This window comes from Gossypium hirsutum, chromosome D12 (genome assembly GCF_007990345.1).
Source record: "Gossypium hirsutum isolate 1008001.06 chromosome D12, Gossypium_hirsutum_v2.1, whole genome shotgun sequence".
Classification (NCBI taxonomy): domain Eukaryota; kingdom Viridiplantae; phylum Streptophyta; class Magnoliopsida; order Malvales; family Malvaceae; genus Gossypium; species Gossypium hirsutum.
In genome coordinates this window covers 34,750,626-34,772,564 of record NC_053448.1, presented here as the reverse complement: position 1 = coordinate 34,772,564, position 21,939 = coordinate 34,750,626, and positions in this window count along the sequence as shown.

The following is a 21,939-nucleotide window of genomic DNA, read 5'->3' as shown; positions in this document are numbered from 1 at the left end:
AGTCATAATTGAGCATAATGCAATTTCAGTTCAATATTTCATTTCATTTATCAAGGTTTCAGTTTTGTATATGGCGGTGCTGCATTGTTGATATTATCCCAATTATGAGATATTATTCCAATGATGCTAAAAGAGAATGGGGTAGAGCTAACAAGAACAAATTCATAGCATTTGGATGGTTTTAAATAGTTGTGCAAACACTTTGAGTGTAAAACTGCTTCATGATATGGTTGTGGAAAGATTGTGGGTTAAGCAAATGGCACAGTTTCTGTTTTAATGTAGTAGGTTATACATTGGTTTTGGTTGCATTTCTTGGTGGATGCCGTTTGAATAATAAATTAGAATAACTAAAATTTTTTCTTACACCGATTTTAATTTTGATTCGTATAGTGTACACTGACTAAAACATTTCACACCGACTAATGCACGAACAATACTAAAAAATTATTTTTTACCAACTTTATGGATAATAATTTAATTAAAGATACAACATAATGAAATATGGATTATTCGTTTTTCTTTTATTTACAAGTAACCGATATCAAAATATTTTACGAAAAATCTGATTAGTATATTCTCAAACTAGAATCTATATCAAATTGGTCTCTATAATTTAATTAAAAATACAACCAAAGTTTTTTTAGTTAAAAGTAAGAAGCATAGAAAAATTTGGCTTCAAAAATTTTCTTAGGGTTGAAGATATTGATACATTTATGTGGTGTAATATTATGCACTTGGACAATGTTGTTACTAGGTGGTGTACTACTAATTATGTATTTGGATAATATTATTTCTAGTACTTATTGTGGTTTCGAAGCAATTTATAATTATTCAATATTATTACTAGTACTCATTGTGGATAATATTTTTTCAATTTCTAACGATCAATATTGTAGCTTAATAATTGAGTATTATTATAAATAAATCATTGCAATATATGTAAAAGCAATTTAAAATATAAAAATTTATTAATATATGTAAAAAATAACTTTTCCAGAAAATATTTTCAGGAAATCTGTCAAACAGCAGAAAATATTTTACACAGATTCAATCAAACACCAAAAAATATTTTCCAGTAAATCATTTTACAGAAAAGTAAAACATTTTCCAGAAATCATTTTACAGAAAACATTTTACTGGCAATCAAACGGACCCTGAGAATGGTTACTTTCCTGCAAAATTTCAAAGCACTGGCGACTATGACAAGATTCTATCCTAGGGTCCATGGGTTATTTTCAGTCATTACCTAACCATCCAACCTTGGACAATTGATTTCAATCCTAGTTTACCTTACCCTAATATGGTCCTCACATGGATACATTTTCCTGGTCTTCCCAATCATTTATACAAAAAAAAAAGATTCTTATGGAGATTGAGGGAATGATAGGTAAAGTAACAAAATTGGACTTTAACACAAATAGTAGACCGCGAGGTCGTTAAGCTCGCATGGCAGTTTATGTCAATTTAGGGCGACCATTAATCTCTAAGATTTTCATCAATGGTAACCCTCAAAGGATCGAGTACAAAAACCTACATGTGGTTTGCTTTAATTGCGGTTGCTATGGACACGCCAAGGAAACCTGTCCATTAGTCACACAATCCTCAAGGGAAAAAGAGAAGGGTAAGACGTCAGAAATAACTTCTGTAATTCTTGCGGTGGCTAGAGAAGGAAACTATGGTCCCTAGATGCTGGTGGAGCGGAAGACCAGGCGTGACACCTTAGATGGGATCAAAAAAAGGAAACAATATTAAAGGGGAGAAAAATATGGGATCATGTTATCAATCACTAATAGACTTGGAGATGATTGCAATGGAGGAGGAAATGAATAAGGAAACCCAAAGAGTTTTGAAGAAAAAAGGGAAAGCTGTTTTAATTAGTCCTCAAGAAAAATCTTCACGGGTAAAAAATTTGCTAATGATGCTCTAAAAAATTTAATCTGGGCCTGTCGGTGGGGAAACATTTAAAGGATCAAGCCCATGTCCCTATAACCACTAATATCATGAATGTCCATATCACGGGTGGGATTAAGACGAGCTTGGTTCTACAGGTTTCTTTGGCTATTAAACAACAAACTTCTTTGACTAGTAACTAGAGGTGTTCATGGGTCGGCGGCCTGGCCCGGCCCGATGACCCGCCCAAAATATAGGAGGGTTAGGGTAAAAATATAGGCCCGAAATATAGATTTGGGCAAAAACGACCACTTTTTTGGCTCGGGCATGGCCCGAATATAATAAACATATTTTTTTATTTTAAAATATTTTTAAAATACTTTTTTATTTTTTTTTTTAAAATATTTTTAAAATACTTTTTTTATTTTTTATTTTTAAAATAAATTTTTGGTGCTTATTAAAAAAATGGGTTGGGCCGTGCCGGGCCTAGGCCTAGGACGCGGGCCGAAATTGTAACACCCCAAACCTAGCCTAAACATTAGGGCTGAATCTGGTGATGTCATATTGTAACACCTCTTACCCGTATCAACGCTGGAATAGGGTACGAGGCATTACCAGAATAAATACACTTATAGACATATTAATCCGAGTTATAAAATTTTATCCAAATTAAAACTTTCCAATTGTTATTCTTGGGTCGTTAATTAGGGTTTACTTGGCTAAATATACTCACAATCTTTCACTTCCTCGTAACTGATTTCACTTATTCAAGCAGATGTACATAAACACACATTCCATCTATTTAAGTAAATTCGCTTATCATATTCACTTAATCAAATATGTTGAGCAATAGCATCATATAATCACCAACATACTTGGATGAGCTTATCGCAACATAAACTATTTTTTAACTTATGATCATCTCTTTTCATACATGAAAACGTACATATCACGAATTTTTATTCTTACCTTTCCAAATTCCAACATAACGTGAGCATATTTCATTCATCTCAATATCATTTTCATCATTATCAAAAATAGCTCGATTGAAAATCATCTCTGTCTTAACAAAACAATTTCGTTAGAGCCCGGAGATATCACATCATCACGAGTAATAACATGGCATGTATAGCTAGACTCACATATGCTACGTTTGGTCTGAGAACCGACTAAACCGTAGCTCTGATACCACTAAATGTAACACCCCAAACCCAGCCTAAACATTAGGGCCGAATCTGGTGATGTCACATTGTAACACCTCTTACCCGTATCAACGCTGGAATAGGGTACGAGGCATTACCAGAATAAATACACTTATAGACATATTAATCCGAGTTATAAAATTTTATCCAAATTAAAACTTTCCAATTGTTATTCTTGTGTCGTTAATTAAGGTTTACTTGGCTAAATATACTCACAATCTTTCACTTCCTCGTCGTATGAATTTATAAATTTTCACTTACTTGTTGAATTCGTCCTGAGTACCTGAATTGATCCGTATCATTATATATTCTCATATTGTCAAATTTTCCTTTTTAACTATTGTAGTATATCAATAGTTCACTATCTGGTAAGCTAATTGTCACATACATACATTAACCATTCATCTCCCATACAGCTAACAAAATTAGCCACAAAGATAGTACAATTCATTCATACATTTTATTTTCCTCCTCCTCCTCTCCATCTCACATCCTTTATGTATATAACATGCTTAAATAGCATTATACATAATTTCACTATCCACTTATATTTAAATTTAAAGTTGTCTAGTCGTGTTACAGTCACTAAATTATTTTTATCTAGAGTTACAGAGCTCCAAATTAAGTTTCGTTAATTTTACCCGAAACTAGACTCACATATCTTCTTATCATAATTTTTCAGAATTTTTGGTTTATCCAATTAGTACTGTTTATTTTTTAAACTTTCCCCTATTTCACTGGTGGACAGCTCTGACCCCTCTTCACTAAAATTTACTTAACTTTTTGTACAGAATTCAAACGATGTTATTGTTTGTTCCTCTTGAAAATAGACTCATTGAGAAGTTCAACCATGTATAATACAAGCCATAATTATTTTTTAAAAATGTTTGGTGATTTTCAAAAGTTGGAACAGGGGATTTCGAAATCAATTCAACCATGTCTCACTAAAATTCAAATATTTCAAAATATATAACTCTTTTGCTTGCTCTGTTTCTTTCATGTGAAAATAGACTCATTCAGCTTCAGTTTCATATATTATTCAGCACCTAATTCAATTTTCACCATTTATGGTGATTTTTCAAAGTTGCACAACTGCTGTTGTTCAAAACTATTTTATTTCTAAATTTACTCTTTTATAGTTTTGATATTTCATACCATCTTACACATGGGTCGATTAAGTATCAAACCCAATATTCCTCACATAATCTTGTCCATTTCATATGTACATTCACTTTTCCAATTTCCCTATTGAACCCTCGGAATATTATCCGTTACTCGGTCGATTCAGCATTTAGCAACCACCTTAAATTCAGTGATACTTGGAATCAGCACATAGCAACCCCTTTCACAATCAAATATACGGTGGAATCAGCACTTAGCAACCACCTTTAGAGTCAATAATTCGGGGAATCAGCACTTAGCAACCCCTCAGAGAATCTGCACTTAGCGACCCCTTTTTATCCAATGTATTCCGGTCTATTCCGAGTGTTCAATCAGAAACCTTGTTTTTTTAACATTTTACCACCTTTCTCAAACTTAACCACATTTCTTTTTTATAATCTACATCAAATATTTAATCTATATTCACTCAAATCTCAACAATATATTGAATAACATTCAAACAATGCATTAATTCACATACAAACTTACTTTGGTGCAACAATATAGAAATTTAACAATTTAGTCTTTAATCTTTTCTTTTCTCGGATCAAGGTCAATTCCACTTCTTTCTTGAAATATAATAACACATTTAACTTATTTAACATACACATTCATCAAAATAGTCCTTAACTCAAACTTTGGTAAAATTATAATTTTGCCCCTAAACTTTTGCATATTTACACTTTTGCCCCAAAGCTCGGAAATTAAACTTCATCTCTTATTCTTATGTTTTATGGCATACTGAACATTTTTCCCTTCTATGGCAACATCAAATTCCCACTCTAACACTTACTTATGAACATTAGGTATTTTTACCGATTATGTCGTTTTACTCGTTTTCACTTAAAATCGCTTAGCAAAAGTTGTTTAACATAATTTCTAGCTTTATAATCTACCATAAAACATCAAAATAAACACATTTCACCTATGTGTATTTTTCTAAATATAAACCCTAGGTTAAATTATTGCTAGAAATAGCTAAAACAAGTTACCAGGACTCCAAAAACGTAAAAAACATTAAAAACGGGGCTTAGAATCACTTACCATAGAGCTTGGAAGCTTGAAAACCCTAATTATGGCTTCTCCCCTTGCTAAATTCGGCCTTATCTTGAAGATGGAAATTTTTTTGGCTATTTTGGCCTTTTTAATTCTTTTAATTACTAAATGACCAAAATGCCCCCAACTTAAAAAAATCCTATTTCACTTATATCTTATCCATTTTTGTCCAACAATTTAACCAATGGTCTAATTACCATTTAAGGACCTCCAATTTAAAATTTCATAGCAATTTAACACCTCTAGCTTCTAGAACTCAACTTTTGCACTTTTTACAATTTAGTCCTTTTTGGCTAAATTGAGTGCCCAAACGTCGAAATTTTTGAACGAAATTTTTATGAAATCATTCCGTAAAATTTTAGACCATAAAAATATAATAAAAATAATTTTTTCCTCATCAAATTTCTGGTCCCGAAACCATTGTTCCGACTAGATCTAAAATCGGGCTGTTATAGAAATTTTTTTCTGGGCCCAGCCCGACCCATGAACACCTCTACTAGTAACCAGCAGGCCTCTAGCAATTTTAGCTTTGGGCTGCAGCAAGAGGCCCAAGTTTCAAAAGAAGTTGCAACAGATCTTTCTAAGCCTTCAAGTGCCTTACACGTTTCTTTGCCTAGTGCTGGAGAGAATATTTGACCTCTAAATTCAGGTAATTCTGTCTCTTTTTTTTCCTTTAGTTTCAAATTCACAGAATGTTGTTGATGCAGACCAAGTAAAGGTGGACCCTCCTTTTTCTTTACAAAAGCAAGTAGAACATGTAATGCATTTTACTCCTACATTTGATGGGAGTTATTTGGTTAATGTGGCGGTGAAGGAAGGAGTTTTGGAGGCCAAAAACCATTCGAAAATTGTGTTTAAAAATAGGAAGTTATTAAGGGGCTGAATGCTAAAGTGCTCGGGTCTAAAAGGAGGTTGGAAACTTAACAAAACTTTAAAAGGGCAAGGTAATCGCTTCAAAAATTCTGAAAATATCCGGGTTCTATTTGCTTATTCTATGAAGATGGCAAGAGAGCTTATTGCATCTGAAATTGATGGGAAATCTACTATGGATTTGTTACGGGAAAAAGGAGAGTGAGCGGAGTTTTCTTCTACCAATCATCAATAAGGTAAGTTCTTTTATTTCTTTCTTAATTTTTATTATGAATTTGTCTATTTTATCTTGGAATGTGCAGGGGTGTGCATCTGATAAATATTTGCGATCTTTTTGTGAGTATAACAATAACCACAAGCCTGATATAGTTAGCCTTTTTGAACCAAGAATTAGTAGGGATAAAGCTGACATAATCATTGCTAAGTTAGGTTGGGACAAATCTCACCATATGGAAGTAGTTGGATTTTCTGGAGGTATCTGGATTGGATGGAAAATTTTGATTGATTTGAAGGTGGTGGGCAATCATCCTTAATTCATTTTGGTTCGTATTTGCTCTAATTTGCATCCTCATCTGATCTTTATTGTGTATGAGAGCCCTAACAAATAGAAAATAAAAATTTTGTGGAATGATTTAAGTTGTTCAGTTCCAATTAGGTATGATCCTTTGATGGCTATTAGAGATTTTAAAGCTATTCTCTCTTCAGATGATAAAAAAGATGGTCATGTTAAAGGTTACAGATGCCAGTTTTTTGGTGAGTTTATGGAGAAAGTTGAATTACATGATATAGGTTTTCATGGTCCTTATTTTACATGGCATCGTGGTAACCTATTTGAAAGACTAGATAGGGCCGTGGGAAATGATGATAGGATGGAATCCTTTCCCAACTGTTCGGTTTCTCATCTTTCTAGAATTAAATCTGATCATCGACCATTTCTTTTAAATTTTTTCCATGAAGTTAGATATGCTCTTAACCGTCCCTTCCGATTTTTAGCTGGCTGGCTGCATCACCAAAATTTCTTTGATTTTGTTAAGAATAATTGGAGCTTCGATGGTAATATGACTAGTGCGATAGCTGGGTTTACTAATCAGCTCAAAAGGTGGAACAATTGTGTTTATGGTCATATAAATCAATGGAAGAGGCAGTTAATGCATAAGCTTTCCAAAATACAACATGCCTTGGACCTTTTGGGGTCTAATTCTCTTATTTATTAGGAAGTGATGGTTAGAGATAAGCTTGAAAATATTCTTCATCATGAGGAGATGCTCTGGAAGAAAAAATCAAGGTGCAAGTGGTTAAATTTGGGAGATCGTAACACTAGCTATTTTCATAGACGCACTATTCGAAGATGGAATTTCAATAAAATCATTGCATTGTGTAATGCTGATGGGGATTGAATTTTTTATCTTGAGGTTCTTAAGACCGAAGCGATTAATTTTTTCCAGAATCTTTATGGAGAGAAACAAGGCCTTTTAGGGATTCTACCTCCTAGTTCTTTTCCAAGCCTTAGTCCTGAAGATGTTGATTTTCTTGGGAGAAATGTTAAGAATAAAGAAATAAGGATTTCTCTTTTCGACATGGCCCCTTAAAAGCTCCGGGTAGTGATGGTTTTTATGCAGCTTTCTTTCAGAACCAATGGGATAATATTGGGGGGTGCTATTTGTGAGTAGGTCAAGAGGGAGGAACCATTGAACCAGAGTTTAATAACACACTTATTATGTTAATTCAAGTCCCGAACCCAAAAAATTTCTAGCAGTTCTGACCTATCAGCCATTGCTCTATGTTGTACAAGTTGGTCATGAATGTCATTGCAAACAGATTTAAGAGTATCTTTCCGAAGATCATAGGTCAAGAATAAGTGGGCTTCATTGCTTGGAGAAGCATTATTAATAATGTTATTATTGCTCAGGAAGTTTTACATTCTATGAGAACTAAGAAGAAGCTCTAGTGGATGGCAATCAAGATTGATTTGGAGAAGGCTTACGATAGAGTCAGATGGGACTTTGTAGAAGCTTCTCTCAATGCAGTAGGTATTCCTTCTCTCTTGGTTAATGTTATTATGAATGTTATTTCGTTGTCCTCTATGCAGATATTATGGAATGGTGCGCCAACACAAAAGTTTAGGCCAGTAAGGGGTATTCGACATGGTTGTCCTCTGTCACCATACCTCTTTGTCCTCTGTATGGAATAGTTGGGCCTTAGATTTCACGCGGGTATCTCTTTAGAGGAGTGGAGTCTCATTCGATTATCACGCACTAGATCAAATCTTTCACATTTGTTCTTTGTAGATAATTTGGTGATTTTTAGTCGAGCTAATTCATTTTATAGTAGTCTCTTCAAGAATTTTCTGAGTAACTTTTGTGAGTTATCTGGACTCAAGGTCAATGCCAAGAAAACAAATGTGTTCTTTTCTACGGGTGTCAACGAATACTTAAGGAGTGAGATCTATGACACGTTTGGTTTTTAAGAAGTTAATGATTTGGGCCACTATCTCGGGGTTCCTCTCTTTCACCGAAGAGTTACTAATAGCATCTTAAATTTTTTGGTAGAAAAAGCTCGCAGTCGGCTATCTAGTTAGGATGCGAAGAGACTCTTCTTTGCTGGAAGGGTCACCTTAGCTCAATTTATTTTGTTGAATATTCCAAGTTATTTCATGCAGTCAACCTTAGTCCCTAAAAGAATTTGCGACTCTATTGAAGAATTAGCAAGACAGTTCATTTGGGGTGCTGCGGATGGGAAAAGGAAAATGGCTTTGGTGAGGTGGGATAGTGTCTGTCAGCCTAAGTTACACGGAGGTCTTAGATTTTAATGTTTGGGGGATCAGAACAAAGCTTTCATGTTGAAACTTGGTTATAGCCTTATTACCAAGACTGAAGCTTTATGGGTTCAGATCTTTAGAGCTAAGTATTGCCTTGTTAAAAGTATGTCGGACTCTATTATGAGGAATAGATGTTCCTATATGTGGAAAGCATTAGCCAAAGTTTGGCCTTTGTTGCGTAGTAAGATGATCTGGTCCATTAGAAATGGAAGGTCTGTTCGGTGTTTGAAGGACAATTGGGTTCCCAATGTGGGACCTCTGTTCGGTGTTGGGAGGACAATTGGGTTCCCAAAGTGCTTATTATATGCTTAAGGAGGAGTATTGTAATCCAAATGATGTGAATTGAAGTATTGTATGGAAAATTCTGGGGCCCCAACGCGTCAAGCAGTTCATCTAGTTAATTCTTAAACAACGACTTTTAACCAATTCTGAAAGGGTTAGAAGAGGTATTGCGTAAGACGCATCGTGTTATCTTTATGGTCATATTACGGAGGATATTATCCATATCCTTAGGTATTGTTCTTTTGCGAAGGAAATTTGGCACCAAGTTATCTCTTCTAATCATTCTGGAAGCTTTTTTGTTGGCAATATTTCGGAGTGGTTGTTCTCGAATTTACAATCTCCTTCTACCAACAAAACGAATGACTCATCTTGGGTCTACCTCTTTGGGATAATTCTTTGGCATAATTGGAATAATCTTAATTCAATCATTTTTTAAGCAGACCCTATGAATCCAAAGGATATAATCAGTGTCTCTTATAGTTGGGCGAAATATTGTCTCTCTATCCATAATAAAGTGTTGGATTCTCGTCCAAAGAAGACTTCAGTTTATCAGAACTCAAGTATGTGTGCTTATCTTAATATTGATAGTTTTGTTCACTCTGTGTCTGGTTTCTCTGCTGCAGGTGGAGTGATACACGATGGCAAAGGGAAGTGGATCTTAGGTTACAATCATTTTTTGGAGAAATGTTCAGTAGCAGTTGCTAAGTTGTGGGGTATATTAGATGATTTACTTCTCCTTTAGAAACAAGGTTATGACGAGGTCATTGTCCAGTCAGATAATCTTGAAAATGTTATTTCTATATGCAAAAATAAGCTTGGTGGTCCAGAAAACTCTCTAATAAGGAGGATCCAACAAATCCTAATGTAACACCCCAAACCTGGCCTAGGAATTATGGTCGAATCTGGCGGTGTCACATTGAGGTGTTTAGCGTCAAACTTGTTGTTGTTGAAATCTTTAAAATCAATTGATCATTTTGTTATTAAACGGTGATTCCAAAACGGGTTGTTCATTTCCAAGCGTGCATCCTTAAAAACTAATCACTTTTAAAACGTTATAAATTTTCCAAAATCTCATTTATTGCGAAAACGTGGTGTCTTAGAAAATGGTTAACTTTTGAAAAACCGTCTTATTTTACAACTATCAGTTTATATCAAACTAAATAAATAAAAAAAACTCAATTTAAAGTTTATAACTTTAAAGAAGCCTTTTTACATAAAAATACCCATATTCAGTTACTTATAAATCAAAAGGTTGTGTGGCCACCTCCGAGCCCCTCACAGTTCTGAACCGTCTAACGCTGGAGATTACCTAAAAGGTTAAAAACGGGGTGAGTTTACGAAAACTCAGTGTGTAATCCCCTTATTAAATAAACAATCAGTAAACAGAAACAGCACAGTCTAGGCCTGAGCCCTTTAACAGTAACAATATAGTGTGAGTCTTAGCCTAATATAGTAACGGTGACGATTGGGCCTTAGCCCCCATTAGCCTCGGTTGGGCCTGAGCCCATATCAAATGGCACATATCATATATCACATATATCTAGGCCTAAGCCCATCTCAATATCAGAATTAGTATATGCAATGCATAAATACCCATACCAACCCTGCACTCCGTCTCCTGTCCAACCCTACACTCCTGTGGGGATTAAATCGACCCACCCATCCCTAAACTCCTTATGTAGCACCAGTTACGGCACTAACCAGTATCGTAACAAAGCTGCCAGTAACCAGAACGACTAAGAGCCGTAAACAGGATGGCTATAAGCTATAAACAGAATGGCTACAAGCCATAAGTACAGTAATATGATTGGCACAAAGCCATCAGTAGTAGTAATATGATTGGCACAAAGCCATCAGTAATAGTAGTATGATTGGCACAAAGCCATTAGTAGTAGTAATATGATCGGTACACAACCATCAATAATGGTAATATGATCGGCACATAGCCATCAGTAATAGTAATATGATCGGCACAAAGCCATCAATAGCATCGAATCAAAGCTGCCAGCAATAGTATCGCAACAAAGCTGCCAGTACAAGTATATGTGGCCAAGCCACCAGTAAAAGTGATTGTGGCAAAGCCACCAGTACAGTATTTCCTCCATAACAGTATCTCAACCCCATGCAGTATGTTGTGTATGCAGAATGTCATGCTCAGAATCAGTCATTTAAATCATAGACAAATCAGTCATACCAAACACAGACAAATCAGTCATTTAACCACAAACAAAACAATCATTTGACCTCAAGGGGCAAAACTAGTCATTTTCCCACCAGGGCATTACGGTCATTTTACCCTATGGGAGAATTTCAGTCATTTTACCCATCGAGGGTATTTCGGTCATGATATCGACCTCTCAAAAGATCCGCAGTCGCCTCGAACGACTCAGGTAACCTAATTGGTCACAACAATGTAAATGGGCCCAATGCCCATTACTCGACCCAAATGGGCCCACATGCTCGTGCGCCACGACTATGAGATCTACATAGCCTAGTCTACTACAAATAGTGGGTTTCATCTGTGTGGGGCCCATAAAGCCCACACGACCCAACGTGGCCAATTACGGCCTAAGCTCATGATTCGCTCGTGTGGTCTCAAACGCCTTATTTCAGCTTTTCGACTTTTTCCGTTCTACAGTTACAGTGGAGAGTTTACACACCTGATGCAATTTACAGATTCCTTTCGATCCGAACACCTCTTATTCCGCATCGTACCCTTAGTTCCAAGGCAATGTGCCAATTAACCTCGACCACCACTAGTAAGAAATGGAAGCAATACAGGTTGAAAGCCTCACCGATCTCCCCTATTCAGAATGAAGAATAAATGATATGATGATATATATAACTCTCCACAACAACAACCTCCCCAAATCCCAATATTCTCTCCTCAAATCTCTCCCCCTTATCACTCCACCAATTTCTCCTCAACTCCCTCTATGACTAGTTCAAACTTCTTTCGGCAGTATTTCACTCCAACCCTGCCACTTACACAGCTCAAGAAGCAAAATAAATACCCCATTGCGCAACCCAAGACTTGAACCTCAGACTTCACAGTTACACAACACACCACATTACCACTAGACCACAAGCTCTTTTATGTCACATTTTGTCTTCAATTAACTAAAAGGTCTAAAGGCCAAAGTCCAGGTTCCTTTAAAAGAAAAACCAAAATAAATTGCAAGAGCCAAGACTTGAACCCAAGCTCACTTGCAATCTTAATGACATCACAACCACTAGACCACATACTTCCTTATAACATTTTTTTAACACAATAATTTAAAAGGCCTACATCCAAGCATCCAGGGTTTTATCCACTTAAAACCAAAATATTTTGCTAAAGCCCAGGTTTGAACCCAGGACTTTTCCAACTCCTCTCAGGACCCTTAACCACAAAAGCAGGCATACTTTTGTACACAATTTCCAAATCGTTCCCTTGCTCAAGGCCCAATACTTCTAGGCCCAAATTTCGGGGCGTTACACCTAACCTTTGAAGAGAAGTGGTCCTTGATTTATGTTCTTAGAGAGAGTAATCGGGCAGCTGATGCTTTGGCAAAAATGGCTTTATTGAGTGATAAAACTTTGCACATGTTTGAGGATCCCCCTTTGGAGATTAAAGAGATCTTAAAGGATGACAGCACTTTGATAATTTGTCTATAATCTACTTTATGTAATTCATTGTTTAATTTACCGGAAAAAAATTATACATATCATGCCCGTTCACATTTTAAAAGATTAATGCACATTGCTTTTCTTTGACTTTTTATGAAGGCAACAACGGAAATGGATGTAACATAACTATTATGATTTTGTAAAAATTACAATCATGTAGAAAATTATAAGGGGGAACTGGTGGGGTATTACCCCTTCTTGGTTTTCTATTTAAGAATTATTTTTACAAAAATGTCTCAAGGTAAATTTTATGTGATTTTTTTTAATTTAAGTCTCTAATTATATTAATATTTAGGGTAAACTACACCCATGGTTACTTTTGTTTACCTCAAGTTACATTTTAGTCACTCATGTTTGAAACGTTATGTTTTAGTCACTTATGTTATCGTGTTGTAACATTTTAGTCATTAAGCCATTAATTGTCATTAACGGTGTAATGGTAAGCTGACTTGGCACGTTAAATCATCATTTTAAACAAAAATTTTAGGTTAAATTATTCAATTAGTCCCCATATTTTTTCGTTTTAAGTAATTTAATTTTTTTCTTTTATGCTCTTTAAACTTTTCTCTTTTGTTTTTTCTTTATTTTCCATTCTTTTTTGCTTCTCCCTTTGTTTTCCTACTTCTCCATTTCTTTTAACATATTAGGAAGTCGAATTGGTAGTAAAGAAAGAAGTAAGAAGTCAAAAGCCATCATTGCCTATAACCAAAACCCATAAACCCATACTATCTGCTAACTATCAAAACCCTCCACCACCACTCATAATCTTCATTTCGTCCACTAACACCTTCACCACTACCAGTGGTGGAGCCAGGATATTAATCTTGGGAGGGTAAGCTAAAATTAGAAGTGCTATGTAACAGTCGATTTAAACATATTAGCAATCGATTCAAAAGATGTAGTATTCCAACATGACAATCGATTTAAACATATAAAAAATATATTCAAAAGAAGCAGCATTTCAACAATTAAGACGAAATAGCTATCATTTGACTCGGTTAACCATTTTTTTATTCCTTTTTCACAGGAATGCTCACTACTTCACAAGCTATAATTTGACATAACTTTAAACAAAGTGACCAAACTTTTCTTCCTCCCCTTCACTTTGGCCGAAACTTACTATAACATTATCTAACTATTTTTGTTTCATTTTTACACTTCTAATAAGTTAGAAACTATCTCCCAATCATTTTCCATTCAAAAACATACACATTTCACATAATTTTATAAGCTTCCAAGTTTCATCAATATCCTTTAATGGCAACTTTTAATATACTTGATAAAACAAAAAACTATTGGTACATATATGTAAAACAAGTTTCAAATATTCAAAATCTATGAAAAGTTTGAAAAAAAAAACATACCTTATACTTCAAATTTGGAGGAAAAATGATAAATAATTTTTTTTTCTTTTCTTGCTAAGCACCAATATGAACAAGAAAGATGATAAAAGTCTCTTCATCTTTTCTTTTTATATATATTATTATATTACTTATAAAATATTATTACGTTTAGTAAACTATTAAATAAATATTAATTTATTATTATTTATCAAAAATATCATTCAAAAGTCATCATGAGTAATTTAGCTTCTTCAAGAAGATTTTCTGTTTGTTTTTATTAAGAATAAATTTGTTAATATTATTTTTAATCCTATAAAAATATTGGAGGAGCCTACTTATATTTTTGGGAGGGCAATAGTGTAAATTTACAAAAGACTAAATTGAAAAAATTTAAACTTTGGTGGGGCCATGGCCTCTCTAGGCCTCAAAGTGGCTCCGCCACTGACCACTACCATGACCTCCTTTCAAAATCGTCTAAAAAATCCCCAAATTTTGGATTACCCAAGATCGAATCTCAGTCACCGACCATTAGACTGACTCATTTTTCTTATATGTGCTCCTCCATCACTGGTTATTGTCTAATCTTTGGCTCTTTGTGATTTTTTTAGGCTTATTAATTGTTGTTTACTTGGATTCTTGATTGATTTGAACATGAGTTTATTTTGTGAGGGGATGATATTGTTGGGTTTGTCATGAATGAAGTCATGGTAGTGGTGAAGGTGTTAGTGGATGAAATGAATATGATGGGTGGTGGGGGGTATAGTTAGCAGATGGTATGAGTTTATGGGTTTTGATGGCTTTCGACTTCCTACTTCTTTCTTTATTGTCAATTCGACTTCCTGATATGTTAAAAGAAATGGAGAAGGTAGGAAAACAAAGAAGCAGAAGAGAATTGGAAAAAAAAGGAAAGTTTAAAGATCATAAAAGAAAAAAAAATTAAAGTGCTCAAAACGAAAAAAATATGGGGACCAAGTGTATAATTTAATCTGAAATTTTTGTTTGAAATGATGATTTAACGTGCCATGTCAACTTACCGTTACACTGTTAACGACAATTAACGGCTCAGTGACTAAAATGTTACAACGCGATAATATAAGTGACTAAAACGTAACATTTCGAACATAAGTGACTATAATGTAACCTAAGGTAAACAAAAATGACCATAGATTTATTTTATGTTTTTTTTACTAAACGAATCTAATTATAGTAATATCTTTGTCAAGTAAACCAAAATATCTTATCCAAACTTAAGCTATTCCAATTTAATTTCAACATTTTAACGTCCTATATTACCTAATTTCTTAACTTTTTATTAAAAAGATAATATGTAAATGTTGAGGAATTTGAAAAGTGTATTTTATAAAATTATTAAAAATAAATTGTTATGAGGAAATAAATTATATTAGGATCATACAAAAAGGTATATTTTTTAGGCACCAATAAAATAGTATCACGTCATTAAATTTTAAAGATAACAAAATATTATTATACGAAAATAACTTATATTAGGATGATTCTAAAAATTAAGGGTTTTAGGCACCAATAAAATTTCGTCACATCATCAAATTTTAGAGACATGAAATTATTATTATACACTCATCTATAGAGAAATTATTTTATGAACCCTCCCCACTACATTATTCGTGATCCATTTTTAATTATTTAATAACATTTTAACAATGTGATTGATACCTAATTTTAATTTTTTCTTTTTACTCTTATTAACATGTGCATTGCGGTGATAAAAGAATATAGTATATATTATGGCAGGGTTTTGAGACAATTTAAGGAATTTCAATTTTTGGATAAGTTCTTATTACGACTTTTGGCAATATATAATCTTGCCACGTATAAAGTTTGTTTTAAAGTACTACTGAAATAGTATTCCTTAAGGTATGACTTTAATTGCCTTGAAACAAATTTAGAAAAAAGAAAGAAAATTTTATACATTACTCCCTTTAAGTTGATGCCAACTAATTTAAAAATCTTTTACTTTAAAGGCCAACTATATAATGTTGCCTAAATATTTTCTGTAAATGCAGCTATCAATTTATATAAAAGTTTTGAATTCAAAAATCCTAAATTTAAATTATTTATAGAATCAAATTAATTTCTTATCTTCTCATTGTAAAAGTGTCAACACAATTTAAATTTATAAAGGAAAAAAAAGCCATCAATATATGCAAAAGTTTTGAATTCAAAACCCCTAAATCTAAATTATTTGAGAAATAAAATTATTTTCAGGTGTAGGAAAGAATTATTGATATAAAAATTTAGTACAATTACTATAGAAATTAGATTAAATGCTTATAATAAACATATATTGATTTTGAAATATGTTATGTATTTATGATCACTAATCTAAAAATCAGATAAAGTTCGGTTACCTCTTTGTGACCTGGATAGGGCCCACAAGATAGATGCATATAAGTCTTACAGTATGACACTTGCAAGGGGAACTTGCTAACTCATCTCACACACGTTAGAGGGTGTTCGCAAGGGAAGCTCACATCTCAACTTGCATATATGCCCAAGGAGTGTCCAGCAAGCAGCCCAAAACAATACAGTGTCCAACATGCATTAAAACTGCTAAGAACGTCAATTCTATGAACAGTAGTTATATATATAAGTATTCGATTATCCCCTTTAATAAGACACAATAGAAAATTACTCAACAAAACCTTTAAGCAAATAAATAATGAAGCCGCAAGTTTAACAAAAGCCACAAGTTTGCTACCACCAACTCCTCCAAACAAAAACGGCCTATTGATCATTACCAAGATCTCAATCTCTAAGATAATGTCAATTAAAGGAGGGCTTAGAGGTAATTTTTATTTTCATTTCAGTTTATAATCCTATAATACTTTTACAAATCTACATAATTTTATTCTAGTATATATGATCTTACTGGATCTAATTTTAGTGTCTTATAACCATACGTCTAAGTTAGGCTAAGAGATTATTCAGTCCTTGTGTGAGGATGTTGAACATTACAAGAATTTATGTTACGAGAAGTCTATGAGATGAAATTGAGAATATGAAGAAAATCATTTATACATACATGGATGATTGTTGAAATATTACTAGTAATTACTAGTAATTAAGAATACACCATCCAATCATTATTAGTTTTCGGAAACTTACCTCAGGTTCATAACTGGCGAGCGGCCTACCAATTAGTCCTTATGGCTTCCACTGACAGAATGGTGGTACAATTCCACCTTTCATTCTGCCCTGCAGTCCACTCCCTATGAAGTCCACTATGGACAACCACCTCCCCACCATCTCCCTTATTTGGCTGGAGCCTCTCAAGTGGCCTGTGTTGACAGGAGCTTACAGCATCGAGAGGCAGCTCGAAAGCTCCTTCAATACTGTTAAACTATAACAAGAGCAAAGAAACAAGAAGCTGAGAAGAATAATATTTTTCATATCGTAAACATGCAGACGTTTGCATGCTTTTATACACAGATGAAGGCAAAAATTGACGTAACCAAATAACTGCTGATTAACTATTATCAGCTTAACAAACTAACTGCTTTTGCAGTTACAAGCAGTTACAAACTAACAGCAGTATTACTCTTAACATTCCCCTAACTAGTTGATTTCTGAGTTTTGAGTTCATTGAGAGATAAGACTCCAAGAGAACGTCGAAAAGAAGAAAACAGCTTAGGGGTAATTGGTTTAGTTAGAACATCAGCAATCTGTTGATCAGATGGTATGAAATTGACTTGTAAAAGCCCTGCAAGGATTTTTTCCCTAACAAAGTGATGATCTATTTCAACATGCTTCATCCTGGCATGTTGTGTGGGATTTTCAGACACAGCTACTGCAGACGAGTTATCACACCAAACCACTGGCAACTTGGATAATGAGACGCCTACTTCAGACAGTAGTTGTTGAAGCCACAGAAGTTCAGACACACAATTTGCTAGGCTGCAGTATTCTGCTTCAGCTGACGACCTTGATACAACTGACTGCTTTTTCGAACTCCAGGCAATTGGATTAGGACCTAGAAACACCACATACCCTGAAGTTGATCGACGGTCTTCAACAGATGATGCCCAGTTTGCATCAGAATAACATACCAGCTCTAGTTGACCTGGTGTAAGCCACAGTCCATACTCCATTGTGTCGACTAGATACCTCAAGACACGTTTGACAGCCCTCCAATGATTTTCATTTGGCGAGTTCATGAACTGACTTAGCTTATTAACACTGAACGCTAGATCAGGCTGTGTGGCACATAAAAATTGCAGCATTCCTACAACACTTCTATACAAATGCGCATCTGCAAACTGAGAACTGTCATCCGAGACCATTAACTTTGGGGTGCTAACCATGGGAGTAGGTGTGGGAGTTGCCCCGACCATCCTAGCTTTTTGAAGTAGTTCAGCAACATACTTTTGTTGACTAAGTAGTATTCCTTGCGAAGTGTGCTGCACATCAATACCCAAGAAAAAATTAAGTCCTCCCATATCTTTGAGAGTAAATTTATTATGCAGATGAAGAATCACATCTGCCATATCGTGATCAGAGTTGCCTGTGAGAACAATGTCATCAACATAAACCATGAACAATATAGACTTCTCTGCAGAGCCTCGAATAAACAGTGAAGAATCGGCCTTGGAAGCTCGAAAATCAAGCTGCTCAACCAGATACTGCTTGAGCGTTTGAAACCATACGCGAGGTGCTTGTCGTAAGCCATAGATTGCTTTATTCAGCTTACAGACAAGCTTCTGACCAGAGGCATCAAAGACTTCAAAACCAGGGGGTTGCTCCATATACAGCTCTTCAGTAAGTTCACCATTAAGGAATGCATTATTAATGTCAACTTGTCTCAATGACCATCCTTTCATAACGGCAAGAGCAAGGACAGTGCGAATTGTGGATGCTCGAACCACCGGACTAAAAGTGTCACGAAAGTCAAGCCCCGCATGTTGAGAGAAGCCTTTTGCTACCAATCGAGCTTTGTACCTGTCCACTGAACCATCAGCTTCTTTTTGACCTTGAAGAGCCACTTGCATCCAACCGCTCTTCGATTTTCTGGTAGAGAACAGAGGGTCCAAGTATTATTGCGAGTTAAGGCCTGCAGCTCATTGTGAACGGCGGTCTGCCAACACTCAGAGACCATCGCAGTGTGAATATCAGGGGGCATTTCAGATGATGAACAGGATGCGGCGCTCAAGTATATTTTTGGTTTGAAGGTGCCGACCTTACTCTTTGTGACCATAGAATGTGTGTTGAGTGGAACCGGTTGTGGAGTTTGTGATCTAGGCAAAACAGGTGGGGTAGGTGAAACATGTGATAAAAAATGAGGTATAGATGGGTTAGGTGAGTCAATTGGATTGGACAAATCTTGTGATGTGTTGTGGCGATCAGGATGTGACACAGGTGTTACATGTGAAGAGCTAGGTGTTGTGGTAGGATGTGACATAGGTGTTGCTTGTGAAGGACTAGGTGTTGTAGTAGGATGTGACGCAGATGTAGTAATAGTTGGGTTGCTGTTACAGTGTATTTGACTAGGATCTAGAATAAAAAGTTTTGCACGAGACTTTGACACAGTATGAGATGTGATGGGTGTTGAAGAGAAAGTTTTGTATGGAAACGTGTTTTCATGGAAAGAGACATGACGAGTAACAAAAGTTTTACCAGTTGAATCCTGACATTTGTAACCTTTATGAACTGGAGAATAACCGAGGAACACTGATACGAGTCACAAAAGCCCAAATTCTTGAAGGCGAGGCCCAATAAGCAAATTCCCAACCCAATCAAGAAATCCATCCATACTTAGTTGAAAATCAGGCCAAATTGTCAAAGTGGCCCAAGTTGTAAAGTTTTATTTTTATTTATTTATTTACTTAGTTTAAATTTTTATGTCAATATTCAGTCCAAGAGTCCCAGATAAAATGACCTTTGACCGAATTTCCATATTAAAATAATTAGGAGTTTTTTTATTTTAGTTTTCTAATTAGATTAGGACTAGTTATAAGGCCTATTTAAAGGCATGGCTGTCCACCTTGTAAAACACTTATCATTATTATTAAAATTTCAGATTTGTTGAGAGCAGAATTTTCTTTGAGTTTTCTCCAAGATTTTTCTCTTGAGTTTTCTTTAGAAGTTGTTTTAACAATCTTGTGATTGTGGGAGCCATCTTCAACCTTCTTCTTGCCATTGATATTCTTTGGAGGGGAGATTAGAGCCGTTTGAAGGGAGTTGTGAGATCTTTCGAGATTTCAAGGCTTCTTAGGACTTATCTTTTAATTTCTTACTGTCAATTCTTTCTTTATTTCTACTTGTGCTGAATCATTATCTAATCTATTTTCTGTTCTTATTGTGTTTTCAGCCTTTTTCTATCTTAAGGAATCAGCCCAAAAATCCCCAATTTCTAGGGTTTTTTCATACTCTTTTTGGGTGAAATTAGATTGTCGAAATTTGGGGAAAACTATCTTGGTGTTCAATTGGGCAGAATCACAATCTCCTTGAGGGTTTCAAGAACCCTAACACTTATTTCTGTTCTCAATTTGATTCTTTGCTGATTTGGGGATTTTATTTCAGATCTGAAAATTCAAAAATTTAATCTTTTAATTTTCTGTTTCGTTTCAGATCTAATTGTTTAGGGTTTTCGTAGGAGTTTCTCGTGACTTGGCAACTCGATCTTGGTCCGCGCGCAACCCCGTATCATTTGGTATCAGATTTTGGGCGTTTTGGGTGTTCTTGGTTGATTTCTAAACTGATCTCTATTTTTTAAATTACAAACAGCAGTTTTACCCAGAAAAATTTTCGAAAAAAAATTCATTTGAGCGGGTAAATGTTTTCTGATTGATCTGAAATTTTACATACATATTTTTGGCACTGTTATTGAATATACAAAAATATTTCCCGCAAAAAAATAAGTCGAAAAAGTCAAAAAATTGAAAAAAGACGAAATCCAATAAAGAAATTAAAAAAATATTCAGCGGGTTGAATTTGGTGCCCAAATTTTCCAGATCAAAAATTCAATATTTGAAGACATTCCAGATTTAATTTTGTGATTTTTTGAGATCGGGAACACCTCGAACGAAGTTGTCAAGTTACTCCGCAGTTTTTCGGGTTTTCTGTTTTCAACAATTTTTATTGATTCTTAGCTGTAGGTTTTCATTTGTTTGCTTTTTATTCTCCCTTTACAATATCTAACACCTTCTTGTTTTTTGTGTTAGTAGGATTTAAACGTGTGCCCAATTCTTCCTCGGTGCAACACGAATCAACTGGTGTCTCGTCAGTTTTTGGCATCCTAGTGCAAATTAGGATTCTTTGGTAGTTTGGTTCACACTCTCTAATTGGTTGATATAAACTCTGATAAAGAACTCACAAGATTGAATTCGACCTCATTGAGAATTTGATTTTTCTTTTTGAGTGATTAATGGTGAGGTTTGCTAACTTTTATTTTTGAGTGTTGAGTGTTTATTTTTTACAGGTTTTGAAGATGTCTAAAGGTGATAATAATGATGCACTTATGAAAGTCCAACAACAGTTAGACAGACATACTGCTGCAATCACACAAATAAATGCTACACTTCAAGCATTGAATACTACTTTGAATGAGGTACGAGTGAATCAAAAACATCAATATCGAGATCCAATTAAGGAAGATAGGGATAACCAGCCCCAT